Source organism: Beta vulgaris, chromosome 2 (assembly GCF_026745355.1).
Source record: "Beta vulgaris subsp. vulgaris cultivar EL10 chromosome 2, EL10.2, whole genome shotgun sequence".
In the NCBI taxonomy this organism is placed as follows: Eukaryota; Viridiplantae; Streptophyta; class Magnoliopsida; order Caryophyllales; family Amaranthaceae; genus Beta; species Beta vulgaris.
Genome location: NC_079203.1, coordinates 10,616,945 through 10,633,716, shown reverse-complemented (window position 1 = coordinate 10,633,716; position 16,772 = coordinate 10,616,945).

The window sequence follows — 16,772 nt, the reverse complement described above, 5'->3', positions numbered from 1 at the left end:
TCGCAAGTGCATGTTTGTAGGGTATCCTCTTGGTAAAAAGGGTTGGAAGTTATTTGACCTTGATTCTAAAGAATTTTTTGTCTCTCGTGATGTTAAATTTTTTGAGGAAACATTCCCTTTCTGTGATCCCGAAGACACTAATATTGATCCTACTACTATTGTCCCTCACTATGACGACATTCATTTGGACTTTGCTGAATATACAATGCCATCCTCTTCTACTGGACCTCACGTCCCCCAAAATTCAGCCCAAACAGCGTCTTCTCAGCTCTCTCTCCCTCTCTCAAACACTCCTGGACCTCACGTCCTCCCAAATACGGCCCAGCTCCCCGTTTCGCCTGGACCTCACGTCCCTTCCTCTACTTCAACTCCTGGGCCGCCCAATTCCCCAGATTCAGCCCATCTTCCTAGCGGACCCCCTGAACCTACCGTATCCTCTCCCTCTCTTTCCACATCCTTACACGCGGACTCCACTTCAGTCCAAGCCCAACCGGATAACTCACCCAGTTCTCCCACATTTTCCTTTAAGTCCTCTGACGCGGCCTCCCCTTCATCTGGGCCCGTCACGGATCCTATCTCTTCTACTACTGCTGCCACATCCACTATTCCTTCTGATTTGGGTCGTGGCCAGCGCACCAAAACCCCATCTATTCTCTTACGTGATTATGTAACGAACACCATTCAAGTCGACAGTCCTTCCTCTTCTACATCTGCTCCACCGCATTCCTCAGGTAAATCCTATCCTATTGCACATTACATTAATTGTCAAAGTTTTTCTGTGAAATATAGAAAGTTTATTGCTACTCTTACTTCTCTCTCGGAGCCCAAGTCTTTTAAAGAGGCTATGCAGGATGCAGGTTGGCGTAAATCTATGAATGATGAGATTCATGCTTTAGAGGAGAATGGTACTTGGACTATGGAAGTCTTACCTCCGGGCAAGCGTGCTCTTGGTAGTCAATGGGTGTATCGGAACAAGTTTGACTCCGCTGGTAATCTTGATCGTCAGAAATCTCGTTTGGTGGTTCTTGGTAATCATCAAAAGGAGGGTATTGATTATACTGAGACCTTTGCTCCAGTCGCCAAAATGGTCACCGTTCGGGCTTTTCTTGCTATTGCCGCTGCTAAAAATTGGGAACTTCACCAAATGGACGTTCACAATGCCTTTCTTCATGGAGACTTAGATGAGGAGGTCTACATGAAACTTCCCCCCGGTTTTGAATCTTCTCATCCTAATATGGTTTGCCGTCTTCGCAAATCGCTTTATGGTCTTAAACAGGCGCCTCGGTGTTGGTTCGCCAAACTTGTGACTGCTCTTAAGGGGTATGGTTTTCTTCAGTCTTACTCTGACTACTCTCTCTTTACCTTCACTCAGGGTTCAGTTCAGCTTAATGTGTTAGTGTATGTGGACGATCTCATAGTTGCTGGGAATGATTCCGCTGCTCTGAAGGCTTTTAAAGCCTATCTTTGTGATTGCTTCAAGATGAAAGATTTGGGTCCCTTGAAGTATTTCCTTGGTCTAGAAGTGGCTCGTAGTTCTTCTGGTATCTTTCTTTGCCAACGAAAGTATACCTTAGACATTATTTCTGAGGCTGGTTTTTTGGGCTCCAAACCCGCCACTATTCCTATTGAGCAAAATCATAAGCTTGCTCTTGCTACTGGTGCTTTTCTTGATGATCCAGAATCATATCGACGGCTTGTGGGTCGTCTTATTTATCTTTCTGTGACACGACCTGATTTGGCTTACTCTGTCCATATCTTGTCACAATTTATGCAGTCTCCTCGCATTGATCATTGGGATGCTGCCCTGCGTGTTGTCCGCTACTTGAAAGGCACACCTGGCCAGGGTATTCTCTTACGTGCCGATTGTGACTTATCTCTTGCAGGTTGGTGCGACTCTGATTGGGGTGCTTGTCCTATTACTCGACGCTCTCTTAGTGGTTGGCTCGTTTTTCTTGGTGCTTCTCCTATTGCTTGGAAGACTAAGAAGCAGGCCACTGTCTCTCGCTCTTCGGCCGAAGCTGAGTACCGTTCTATGGCCGCGATCACTTGTGAGTTGAAATGGTTGAAGGGTCTTTTATTGAGTTTGGGGATTCATCATCCTGCTGCTATTCCCCTCTTTTGTGACAGTCAGTCTGCCCTTCACATTGCTAAGAATCCCGTATTTCATGAGCGCACTAAACATATTGAGGTTGACTGTCATTTCGTCCGTGATGCTATCACTGCTGGGCTCATTGCTCCCTCTTATGTGCACACTACAGAACAACTCGCAGATATTTTCACAAAAGCTCTTGGCAAGCTCCAGTTTGACACTCTTCTCTCCAAGTTGGGCATTTATGATCCCCATGCTCCAACTTGAGGGGGGGTATTGAGATATATGTAATCTATATATTAGGAAACAGTTATTTGATTGATACGGATGCTTGTAATAGGTCTCCTTGGGTTTCCTAAACTCTAGGGACTATATATATTATTCACAAAAGGCAATGAAAGACAACACAACTTTGACCTAGCAACTTTGTCAGTTACAGATTTCGACCAACAGTTCAAGAAACTCTTATCAAATATCTTAAACCTAAAATTTCAGGTAAAATATTACCTGAGCATAATCGAATACGCGAAGTGGATATCTATAGTTGTCATCCTTCTGAGCTATTTAAAGATTTGGAAGACAACGATGAAGATGAAATCGAACGCTACTTTTATACCACGTTAAAGAAAGTTAACGAGAGTGGAAGAAACTACAATCGAAAAATTAATAAAGTTGGTAAATGGGACGGGGAGTATCCAAAGAAGATCCTTGACGTTCATGGCCAAGTTATAGGATTGATAAATATTTCAAATATGTACCAATAGAAATACAAGAGATTGATAAGACAATGGAATGGAAGATGCATGAGTACTCTATTAAACCAGAACTTTTACCGCAAGGTATTGCTGAAGAAAAGAAGAATTTGGTAGTATGTCGAATGGTGATGACAATGAAGGGTAATAACCAAGCCAAAAACAAGACTAGAGTGATTCGTTTGAGCAAAGCACAGCCTCTTTCTTGTAGTAACGCTGTCCCGAATATGATGATGATGCAAGAGATAGAACAACCAGGGCCGTTCCTGAGCATTATGGGCCCAGGGCAAAATCAATAAATGGGCCCCCTTACACAAGAAATTTAAGAAAATATGCATGTGTATAGGATAACAACTAATTGAATATTGACTCATTCACATGTATCATCAGTTATTTTTTCTGCAGGTTGAATAAAATCACATTTTCAAATACAGAATTAAATTTAAAGCTTAATGCACTTTATTAACGTATTCCTTAAAATGAATATCAAAAATCAAATATAATTATATCAAACAACAACTAAAATTGATACTGAAATTAGTTGTTTCACCTTGACTTTTGTATCTTCTAGCAAACTACTTTGACCAGTGATATCTTCATTGCTCATTACTAAAAATAAGGTATAAATATTATTTTGTCTCTTGGAATGTATGAACTTTGATAAATATATTATTATGATACTCTAAGATAGTTTACGAAGATTTAGGATAGAAGCATAATATATAGAAGTATCCATCATTATTAATTTAGAGGCTAATTTATTTTATTTATATGATATAAATTAGTACATGTAGTATCACAATGCAATCGTATATATTAAAGTTGGTAAATACAGAATATGAGAGCATAAAATTCCTAATATTAGACTTTGGGTTGTACATAATATATTTCAATATAGTCTCTATTTACAATATGATGGTGTATAAGAATTATAATCATGCGCCTTTTTACTAAAAAAAAATGATTTATTAAGTAGAAGACTTTTTTGAAGGTGGTAAATGGTAGATAGAAAGTTGAAGATTGGAAAAAATGGATTGATACTTAATACTCAGTAGAAGATGTCAAGAGAGTATTAAAAAATAAAACAAGTTTTTGTCATTAAAATCTAAAAGAAAGGGAAGTATCATGTGGCAACGGGATTCGATCCGCGAAATTTGTGCGCCCGTAAACTAACACTTAGTAATTAACTCTAACCACCTTTACCACTCTACTTCTACTGCTAAGATGATCAAAACAATTAACTATTTGAATCTTGTCTTTTGGTCCCTGGGCAAGCGCTCCGCTTGCCCTGGCCTAGGGCCGGGCCTGAGAACAACCATGGAAGACACAAGAAATCGGTCAAAGTTTTGTGGGTAATGCTGAAAAACATGCAATAGTGTGTTCTTATGATTCGAGTAGAAATATCATTGTTAGAATATATGTAAATATAGAAGTTTTAGATTATGATGTAATTAGGAAATGTATAATTAGTTCCTGATTTCTAGCCTTGTAATGAGCTTGTGATTAGCATATATTCTTAGGTTGTAATCTTTACTGATTAAGGAATTAATCTCTTTCATGGTATCAGATTTTTTGCTAGGGTTCTAATCCTTTCCTTGCTTCCGCCTGCCCTAGCCGTCCCAGCCCACACATCTTCCAACCGGCCACCATGACCCGGCGGTTCACCCTCTTCTTCACCTTCTTCTTCTTCTTCTTCTTCTTCTTCTTCTGCTTCTCCTCTCTCATCTCTTTCTTCTTCAAACATCAAAAATAATGTTCCTATTATTCTAGACATGGAAAATGTTGAATATTCTACATGGGCGGAATTGTTCAAAATCCATGCTAGATCATATCGGGTGATCAATCATATTATTCCTTCGTCCAAAGCCAAGGTTCCTACCACCGATGATGAAAAAGAAGAATGGTCCACCATTGATGCTATGGTGTTAAAGTGGATCTATGCCACAATTTCTGCGGGTCTTCTTAACACCATCTTGGAACCCGATTCAATGGCTCAAGCGGCGTGGGAGAGGCTCCGGGATATCTTTCAAAATAATAAATCATCTCGTGCCGTCACCCTTGAATAAGAATTCTCTAATACTATCATGGAGGATTTTCCTAATGCATCGGCGTATTGTCAACGTTTGAAGATGTTGGCCGACCAACTCAAAAATGTTGGTGCTCCGCTTTCTAATAATCGGCTTGTTTTACAAATGGTTGCGGGTCTTACCGATTCATACAATGGTGTTGGGACATTACTACGCCAAAGTGACCCTCTTCCTCCTTTTTACCAAGCCCGATCTATGCTTGTTCTAGAAGAATAATTGGGTTTGGCAAAGAAAGCCGCCACCGGCTCTTCCTCCACCGCCATGATGGCCTCCGTCAATGACCCCTCCACTGCCCCTACCACTCGTTCCCCTCATGATGCTCAAAAGGCTTCTCACAATCAAAAGAAAAAAAAATCATAATAAAAATTCTAACAGGGGTGGCAGTAATGGTGGTGGCCGGCAAAACTCCGGCGGCAGTGGCTGGAATTTCACCGGCGGCGGTGGACGTGGTGGAGGCTTCCTGCCGTGGCCTGCCGCACCACAGCAGTGGGCTGCCACGCAGCAACCTTGGGGACCACAGCAGACTTGGGCAGGGGGATGGCCTCCCTTCACTCCTTGGGCCTATCCTCCCTACCCCTATCCCACTTCCTCATGGGCCAGGCCCCAGGCGAGGCCACAGCAGCATCCGACGGGTATTCTTGGAGCTGGGCCACGCCCACAAGCTTTTGTGGCAGATTCTCAGCATGTTCCCACCGACATTGAAGCGGCCATGCACACTCTTGGGCTTAATCCCCAGGATTCGAGTTGGTATATGGATACCAGGGCCACTTCTCACATGACTTCTTCCCAAGGTAATTTTAAGTCTTATTTTAATTCGAGCACTTTAAATGGAAGTGTAGTCGGAAATGGCCAAAGTATTCCAATTTGTGGTTATAGTGATTCCTCTTTGTGCTCCACACACCCTCCGTTAGCTCTCAAAAATGTCTTGCATGCACCCAAACTCATTAAAGACTTGATCTCAGTTCGTAAATTCATCACTGATAATAATGTGTCTGTTGAGTTTGACCTCTTTGGGTTTTCTGTGAAGGATTTTCGGACGGGAGACCAACTAATGAGATGTGAGAGTCGGGGAAATCTCTATCCAATCACCACCCATCATCATCAACCCACTCTTCCTACTACATTTGCTGCTCTTGCTCCATCCTTATGGCACGCTCGGTTGGGTCATCCTGGGTCTTCTATTTTGGCATCTCTTAAAAATAAGCATCTTATTTCATGTAATAAACTGGACTCTTTAGATATGTGTTACTCGTGTCCCCTTGGAAAACACATGAAATTGCCATTTTCTAGTTCTACTTCTAGTACTTCAATTTGAAGCCATTTGATATTATACATTGTGATCTTTGGACATCTCCCGTTTTGATCTCTATGGGCCATCGTTATTATCTTGTTGTGTTGGATGATTAAACCAATTATTTGTGGACTTTTCCCATGTCTAAGAAATCTCAAGTCTACTCTATTTTTTTACAATTAGAGCTTATATCCGCACACAATTTGAACGGGAAATTAAAAATATACAATTTGATAATGGACGGGAATTTGATAATGCACCTTTTTGGGATTTTTGTAAAACCAATGGTTTATCTTTTCGCCTCTCATGCCCATATACATCATCTCAAAATGGTAAAGCCGAACGTAAGATTCGTATGATAAACAATGTAGTTCGTACCCTTCTTCACCATGCATCTATCCCATCTACCTTTTGGCATCATGCTCTCCAAATGGCCACATATCTTCTCAATATTCTTCCAAATAAGATGTATGCCTATCATTCGCCTCTCCAAATCCTCTACAATAAAATGCCATCATACTCTCATATCCGTGTCTTTGGGTGTTTATGTTTCCCTCTTTATCTGTCTACCACTATCCATAAACTCCAAGCCCGTTCCACACCTTGTGTTTTCTTGGGATTTCCCCCAAATCAACGTGGCTACAAGTGTTATGACCTCTCTTTCCGTAAAATCATCATTAGTAGACATGTCATTTTTGATGAGAATAAATTTCCATTTCATTCTCTTCATACCCCTAACTCTACTACTTATGATTTTCTTAATCCATGTTCGGTTTTGGAGCTGCCCACTATTTCTCCCGCCCAAAATCAGCACTCTACCCCTTCTCCTCACCCTCGTGGGCCTCTGGATGCCTCGCCTGGACCTTTGGCCACGTCCCAGCCCACACGGATTCCCTTCTCGCGTACTGCCAACAGCCCAGCAGGCTTCTCCCCTCCCGTGTCCCCTGGTCCAGCTAGCTGTCCCCCTACCTGCACTCTCTGGCCTAGCTTCCCAACGCATCTCCACAAACCCGCCTCCTATCTCTTCGGCCCAACCGAACTCCAGAGCAGCTCCCTCTCCCTTTTTCGCCCATCAGCCATCCACAAATACTCATTCCTCCTCTTCCACTTCCACTCTTGGTTCACGGCCCGTCACTAGGAGCCAACATGGAATTAGCAAACCCAAAAAGGTGTTCTCTCTTCTTACCCAAGTTGACCGTTCACCTCTCCCTAAAAATCCCGTGTCTGCCCTCCGTGACCCAAATTGGAAATTGGCTATGGATGATGAATTTAATGCTCTAATTAAAAATAACACTTGGGAATTAGTGCCTCGGCCTCCTAATGCTAATGTTATTCGTTCTATGTGGATATTTGCTCATAAAGAAAAATCTGATGGTTCTTTTGAGAGGTATAAAGCTCGTCTTGTAGGTGATGGAAAAACACAACAGGTTGGCATTGATTGTGGAGAAACGTTTAGTCCGATTGTAAAACCGAACACTATTCGTACGGTGCGTGCTCAGTTTGGCAGTATGTAAGGGGTGGCCCTTGCATCAGTTAGATGTCAAGAATGCTTTCTTGCACGGGGATTTACATGAAAGTGTGTACATGCATCAGCCTATGGGGTACCGTGATTCTCGGTTCCCTGATCATGTGTGTCTCTTGAAAAAATCTTTATATGGTCTCAAACAAGCTCCACGGGCTTGGTATTGCAGGTTTGCTGACTATGTGGACAAGATTGGGTTTCTTAATAGCAAATGTGATCATTCTTTGTTCATCTACAAGCGCGGTAATGACGTGACTTATCTACTTTTGTATGTAGATGATATCATTCTCACTGCTTCATCTACTTCCCTTAGGAAGTCTATTATTACTCTTCTTGGATCTGAGTTTGCTATGAAGGACTTAGGGTTACTGCATTATTTTCTGGGTATTGTTGTGACTCGTCATGCAGGTGGTTTGTTTTTGTCTCAAAGAAAGTATGCAGAGAAAATAATTGAGCGCTGATATGTCTGCTTGTAAACCCTCTCCTAATCCAGTGGATACAAAACCTAAGCTCATCGCCACATCTGAGCATCCCTGCAGTGATCCTTCTTTGTATCCGAGTCTTGTTGGGGCTCTTCAGTATCTCACCTTCTCCCGCCCTGACATCTCTTATGCAGTTCAGCAGGTGTGTTTATTTATGCATCAGCCTATGGAGGAGCATATGCAGGCTCTCAAACGCATTGTTCGCTATGTTAAAGGTACCCTTGAGCATGGCTTACACTTGTATCCTTCTTCCACATCTAGCCTCATCTCATATACTGATGCAGACTGGGGTGGTTGTCCTGATACACACTGCTCCACTTCTGGTTATTGTGTTTTCTTGGGTGATAATTTGCTCTCCTGGTCCTTCAAACGACAAACTACTCTCTCTTGGTCTAGTGCAGAGTCGGAGTATCGGGGGGTAGCCAATGTTGTGTCTGAGTCGTGTTGGCTGCGCAATCTACTTGTCGAACTTTATTGTCCGATTCGCACAGCTACTTTGGTCTATTGTGACAATGTGAGTGCTATCTACCTATCCGACAATCCAGTCCAACATCAACGTACTAAACACATTGAGATGGATATTCATTTTGTACGTGAGAAAGTTGCCAGTGGTGAATTTCGAGTGCTACATGTTCCTTCTCGTCATCAAATTGCCGACATTTTTACAAAGGGCCTTCCCTTGATTTTATTTGAAGATTTTCGGGACAGTCTTAGCGTTCATCCTCCTCCCGCTTCGACTGCGGGGGTGTGTTAGAATATATGTAGATATAGAAGTTTTAGATTATGATGTAATTAGGAAATGTATAATTAGTTCCTGATTTCTAGCCTTGTAATGAGCTTGTAATTAGCATATATTCTTAGGTTGTAATCTTTATTGATTAAGGAATTAATCTCTTTCAATCATCGGTCCATCTAATGGTTTGATGGATCTAGCAATATGGAAGGCATCGGCGAACATATCGAGTTATGTAATGGGTTCCAAAATACACGCATGGGTGATTGTAGTAACGGGAATATGATGGTGCTGTCCACTGTAAGTAAACTATGTCTTCACTGCTAAACAAGAGAAAGAACCAACATGGAAGACACAAGGAACCAATGAGATAATTATGGATAATTCGGAAGATCGTGCAATAGTGTCTTCTGATTTTAACAGCAATGTCGTCGGTCCATCTAATGGTATTGATGGGTCTAGCAATATGGGAGGCATCGGCGAAGGTATCGAGTTATGCAATGGGTATGATAAAGGGTACCTAAATCTACTGATGGGTGATGATACTAACGCGAATATGATGGTGACACATCCACCTCAAATCAATTATCATCAACAAGGGGACGAACCACTATGGAGGAATCAAGGAACCGACCAGATAATTCTCAATAACGCAGCAAATCATGGAATAGTTTGTTCATCTGATTTAAGTAGCAATGTCAATCCATCTCATGGTAATTATCTTAGCTCTAGCAATATGGAAGGCAACGGCTATCTAGACATGGGTGATGATAGTTATGTGAATATGATGGTGGATCCGCCACAAACGAATTACGACATACTTTGCAAGGAATTAGCAGATGATCTCGATAATTGGAAATATTATCATACAATGCGTCCTAATTTTAGTATATTATAATTTTTTAATTGTGTCTTATATTTTAGTTGTAGTTACAACTTACAGTTTGTGGTTTTTTGTTTTACTAAGTCAATAGTGCATTTTCATGTTACTGGTTAGTGGGAATTTGCTCTACAAGCATGACATCTCACGTTTCTAGTGTATATGCTTCAATTATGTTGTTTGGTGTTTCTCTGTATTTCCATCTTCTAGTGCAATGAGCAATATTTTTCTTTCTTTACTTTACTCTTACGGTTAGTAAGTCAGTTTCCCCAACATCTTTGGCTAGCTTAGTCTTGTCTCGATTGGTTTTTAGAATTAAGTATCAAAGTCTGAAATTATTTGGTAATTTACACTATTAGTTTTTATATTTCTGGCAAAGTATTTATGCTTCATCTTACATGTAAGATAAAGTAAAATTTATTCAGATTCCATCATTGTAGGATTTTGTACCTGATTAAATTCCATATTATATAAGCTACTAGCATATGAACTTGATAAAAATATTTGTATAGATGATTATGATGCTAACTATCATGGAAATATCATAAAATTTGAAGACTAACAAAATATGAGAATTTTTGGTGTCTTTGATGATACCTCAAAAGAGGAAGGAAGTCAAGGAACATTTACAGCATACCCTCGTAATCCCCAGTTAACAAAGAACAGCTGCTTGACAATATATGACAGAGATTTTTGATCCACCATATTGCTTAAAAAAATAAGGAACATCATTTGCACTACTGTAATGGTGTTCCTACAAGGAGGAAGTCCTGTGTTTGCCTTGAAGTCTGAAGAATGTTGATGTATGATTTGAGAGTTTAATCAAATATATTATATATAAGGGGATAAGAAGTTCACTTGAGAATTCTAAGAAAAAATATGATTAAATTTAATTAGATTAAGATTTAATTTATAAATTTTCAAATAGTTCTTGACCTATTTGTAAGAGAGATTTCTTATGAACTTGAGGATAGGGGATTAAATTGGGCGGTAATTTCTTTAATTAGAAAGTGATACGTTTTGCTTTAGAATTTTGTTTTAGTATAATGTAATTCTTTCAAAAAAATATCCACTAAAAATTTTGAAAGGAAATTTTTTAATAAGAGAATCACGTGTGTAACTTTTGATTCTTGTTTTAGTATAATGTAATAGGTAGATAGAGATTGATCAAATATTCTACTAATATATTTTTTGAACTAAATATGTATGTTTTGATTTCGGAACTTGAAGTCTTAAAAGAAAAGTGATGGACATTTAATACAAAAAAACGAACATGATTAAAAATATTTATATTAGTTGAAAAAAAATGCATGCACATTTAGTTTAAAAATTAGCAAAAAAAAATTCTCATATATTAAATCCTAAGTTATGTCTTTCTTCAAGTTTAGTAGTTTAAGTGTTTAACTGACTCATATTAAAACTTTAGTACCCTGAGATTATAAGACAATCAACATTTTAGATTCGAGGCTATGTTAATTTTTTGTCAGAGCCATGTGGTTAACATAATTTCTTAAAGATAAGTACTCAGTGTATATTATCATTAAACACGAATAATTTTAAGTTCAAACTATTGTCAGTAACTTTGTGTATTGTATTCCAATGACTTGACAGTTCTAACATGATTTTAACATATCTATACAAATATATTAAAAGGCGTGCATAAACGAAAAACTATGCCACGTAGCGCTCTCCCTAGGGAATTTTAATCCATGTACATAAGAAAATTTAGAAATTGCGTAGTATAGCAGGGGTTTGATCCTGAGACCTCAAGTACATATACTAGGGTCTTAACCACTAGACTAAGTTGTATTTAGTGTTATTATCATAAAGTATTATATCAATAAATGAAATTTTTTCTTACCCGGGGTATAGCCCGAACCTAATAACTAGTTAAGTATTGAATAGTGACCATCATGACCCTAACAGAATTCTAAAAACGCCAACTCTCGGGCCATTAAAGTTGGACTTTTTAGTAACTTCAGGACACTAAAATACAAATATGAGAAGTTTAGCCACTAAACTTTGATTAGGCAATACCTTAATGTCCTAATGTTATAATTTTTAATTAAAACAATTCTTTATGTATATATGAATAAATAAGGAGAGTTGGGAAATATCTGTGGTTGGACAATGACATGTACTTCTCAATTTGACGTTGATATATTGTCATAAATAAAAGTTGTATCTTTTCGGCTGAATAATAACTTGTAAAATGAATAATCATGAGTTTGAGGCCTCTTACACCGCAAATAAGTACATGCACCCAAGTTCATGTAGAGCATGGTGCACCCTTTTCTAAACTACGTCGTTTTATCATTTTTAGAGTCTATAATTTAAAAAAATTATTGTTATTTGTTTCCTTAAATTTTGCAACTAAAGGTTCCTTTTTCAAATTTAAATTTAAAAGGTATATAAGTGTAGATGTTCATTTAATATATGTTCTTTTCATGATAACCTTTGTTCTTTTATAAATATAAATTTACACGTTCTTTAATTTTAAGTCGTGTTCTTTTTTAAAGTAGAAAAGTTGTTGAAAAAAGTTCGTGTTCTTTTATAAATGATATGTTCCTTTTGGGTGCACAATGAGCATTGTGCACCCTAGTGCATAATCCACGCTTTGCGCTTACACTGCCTTTTATCTACATGTTTGTGAGTAACAACTTCTAAAGAAATGACATGACATATCACCAGGTAAACACTTGAGAGGAGTCAGCACATAAAGCGTGTCATTTGTGATGTATTATCTTGCACGTTTTTTAGTATTCTAAATGAAACAAAACTATATATTACTTGACGTTGATATCTTGTCACAAATAAATACACCAGCTTGATTGCAAAGGCGGATATCTTACGTCTAGAGTTGTCGGTTTGGTTAATGAACTACTGGTTGAGCTGAAACAACTGAAATTTGAACTGAATTAAGCTGAACTGAGAGTAACTGTAACTGAAATCAACTGAAAAATGATGACTGAAACTGAAACAAACTGTAAATGAAAAATCAAAACTGAATTGTAATAACTGTACTGAAATCAATCAACTGAACTGAACTGAATATGTAAGTGAATTAACCGAACTGATTTAAATTGAAATTGTATCGAACTAAACTTAAATCAATTTAAGCTAAAATTGTTTCAAACTGATTTTTAACTTTGCCCGAACCGAATTCACATATTATCCAAATCCATGATAGTACTCCAATTCACATTTAATTTATCATGATAATTTTTTTATTAAGATTTGAATTTATGACATATAACTTAAATTTCTTGTTAATTTTCAACTATGTCAAGTTCGCTGCTTTAATACTTAAAACTCAATTTAAATTTTACTCAATTTAATACTCCAAACTATGTCAAGTGATTATAACAAAAGATGTAACTTTTTTCACATTGGATAGGGGATGTATCTGGGTTCATGAAAAGTAGATTACCTTTTAGATATCTTGGAGTGTCCATCTGCTCTAAAAAGATATCTAAAGCTCAATGTGTTGTAATTGTGGATAAAATAACCTCAAGAATCATGATGTGGAGCACAAGGAACTTATCATACATTGCTAGAACTCAGCTCATAAATTATGTTTTAATGAGCTTGCATAGGTTTCCATACTGCCCAAGAGTATACTGAAGCAAGTGATGCAAATTTGCAAAGCATTTCTTTGGAGTGGTACTGCCTACAACAATAATAAACCTGATGCAATTGCTTGGGAAAGTTTATGTATGCACCTGGAATGTGGTATGCTTAGGAAAATATATATGGGCTATTGCATCTAAGCAAGACAATGTATATAACAATTGACAATGTTTTTGTTTTCTCTAAGCTTTGAACAGTATGTCATTTCTAGTTATGTATCAGTATTTGATTTTGATCTCCTTTGTTATGCAGGATGTTATGTGAAGGGTTTTAGTATGTAAAAATTTCAGTAGCATTGTTAATAATTCAATTAGATTGGACTTTCAAGATTGTGCGTCCTATAGGAAGTTGTACTTTCCTCCACATCATGTATAAAATGAATGGTGGGTCCATGATAGAAGCACGAGTTGCTGAAATCGGTCCTCAGATTATATGTAGTTTGCATAGCTGAAACAACCAATTGCTTTGTGGACTAGAAAGCTGACTGCTTAGTCCATTTTTGAGTTACTTTTAGTTTGTCTTCTTCAAAGACGAGCAACACTTTTGAAGGATCCGTTGTTTTGCTTCAAATATGGGAATTGTGTATTTTATTATTTAATTCTCTTAGCATTTTGTATTGCGGATATATGACCAGTTTCCTGAAGCTGAAATGAAAGAATCAATTTTTAGTTTTCACCAGAGAGCATGATGTTAGTATTCCTCGGAAGATTTACCCCCTCCACTTCCAAAGTAAATCCCGCGGAAACCTACTGTATTTTACAAGATTGAGAAAAGTTCAATGGAGTTTGAAGAATACAAATGATGCTGATGATGGAGAGATGTTGCGCCTCATGAGATTTTGTGCTTGAAGGTGTTGGCGAGATGGGATTCTGTTTTTTTTTTCCTTTTTTTTGTTTTTTTTAAATCAATTTATAGATTTTTTTTTTAGGATTTTTTTTTTGATTTTCAGTTTCTTTTTTCTTTTAATATATTTTTTGTTTTTATTATATTTTTTTTTAATTGGTCATTTAGTTGTAACTCTTGTTTTTTTATTTTTGCTTTTTCATTTTCCATTTTGATGTTTTGTACTCCCTCCGTCCCAATTTAGTTACTACATTTTGACCGTAGGCACTATTCACGTGATAACTTTGACTATCTTTTACTCTATATACATAAGAAAAAACATAGTCATGTTGGATCTTGTTTGATTTATCCCAATTTGTATTTTCCAAATATATAATTTTTATAATTTTTTCATATATGTAACTCAATATATTGGTATTTGAAGTTGTATCTCATAAACTGTGATAAAGCAAATGTAGCAACTAAATTGGGATAGAGGGAGTATATTTATGTAACTAGTTTTTTTATCTTTATATATTAATGAGATTTATATGTCATTTCATCTTCAGTTTGTCTTTGAATTTGATGGATAGTAGATGGGTTAGTTGCATGGTTTTAATCTTTCAAATTAAATTGCAAAATACAAAAAAAAAATATTACTTGTACCAGGACCTATTGTTGCGGTATTGGGCAACAACTGCAACAATAGGCCATGATATTGCTGCGGTTTCTAGCCAAACCGCAGCAATACGTTGTACTTTTTTAATAAAAAATAAACTTATTGCAGCGGTTATGGCTAGGAACCGCAGCAATATCTTGGCCTATTGCTGCGGTCAGAAACCGCAGCAATAGTTAATTAACCTATTATTGCGTCCTTAATTGTTGCGCGGCCAAAACCGCCGCAATAGGCCACTTAATAACTGCAGCAACAAGCATTTATTCTACTAGTGATTTATGATGATGATGATGAGGGAAAGATAATAAAAGAAAACTATTGGTATGATGATAAGATTGAAAAAAGGACCAGTGTGATGGATATTTTAAAGGAGGAAGAACCCTTGGTTGAAAAACCTTCCTTGGAGAAATCTATAAATGAGAGTGATGTGATTCATGAGTCTTTGTTGGTTGCACCTATTCTTTTTGAGTCTCATGTTCCTTTCTCTAAAAAATATGACCTCATTCCTTTTTCTCTATATTGAGAAATCTATAAATGAGAGTGATGTGATTCATGAGTCTTTGTTGGTTGCACCTATTCTTTTTGAGTCTCATGTTTCTTTTTGTGTGATGTATGCATATGCATTTGACAAACTACTAAGGGCTTTTATGAGTTAATGCTGGGAGGCAATCCATGTTTTCTTACCTTTTTGTTTAGGAAAAATTATTTTAAATAAGTCAACCTTTGCGTGGTCTTCCCATCTTAAGTCTACCTTTTGATTATCCCTTATTGAGTTAGGCTTGTATGTCCATTTTCTTGTATTGAGTTTTAACATGTTTGTGACTTGCTTAGTAGGATACTTATCATACGTGTTACAATGTCCCTTCTTCTAAAACAGACGAAGGTGGGGGTATGCCTTTTGAAAATCTTCACGAGACCTTACTTGTCCACTAGGGCAGCCTAGGGGTTTAAAAGCTTTGTTGCACATGCTAAGTTCATTCATGTATGGTATAAAATTTGGGAAATTCTTTGACGATTACAAGAAATATATGCTTTATTCCATGAGATTGATAATTCATGATATTTGGACACATATTGGATATTGGAATTAAATTTTACAAGATTCAGTTAGACTTCATTGACTGCTTCATGGTATGATTATTTTGCAACTTGAATGGTTTGTGGTAAGATTGGTTGATATTCCCCAAGAAAGACTTGATTTTACTTGGTAACCATAAGCCTAGTGAGGATTCTATTAAGCCTTATAGACTGATACATCTACATCAGTCTTCTATTTTTGTTGTGTGATAGTTTCTCATGAAGTATAACTCTTGAACTTGCCTTGGCATCACTCTTTGAGACTTATATGGCATATGTATGTGTTGATATCATTGAGGTGCTTTTCATATATATTATTCCTTTTTTATTAGTCCATGTTGAGCTTTTGATTTCCCATTATCTTGATCAACCTACATTACAAGCCTCTAGCCTTTTATGATTTCTCTCCCCAAGCCTTGCTAAGTGGAGTAGCATTAGAGTTCATGCTTGAGCTTGTGTTGTGGTTTTACGGTAACTATTGGAAGAAAACATGTTGAAAGAAAAAATGCTTGAAATTATAGTGTGAAAGTGCAAAATGAAGAGAATGATGAAGAAGTTGTGAAAGATAATTCTAAAAATTTGAAAGAAGAAAAGAAAGAATTTAAATTTATTGAATAAAAGGTGAATGTAGTTTGCTGGAGTGAATAAGGATGGGTATTATCTTCATTCATTGGTAGTGTTGTTGAACTTCTGTTAGGAGTTTTTGTGGCGTTTGCATCTAATGGCCATAG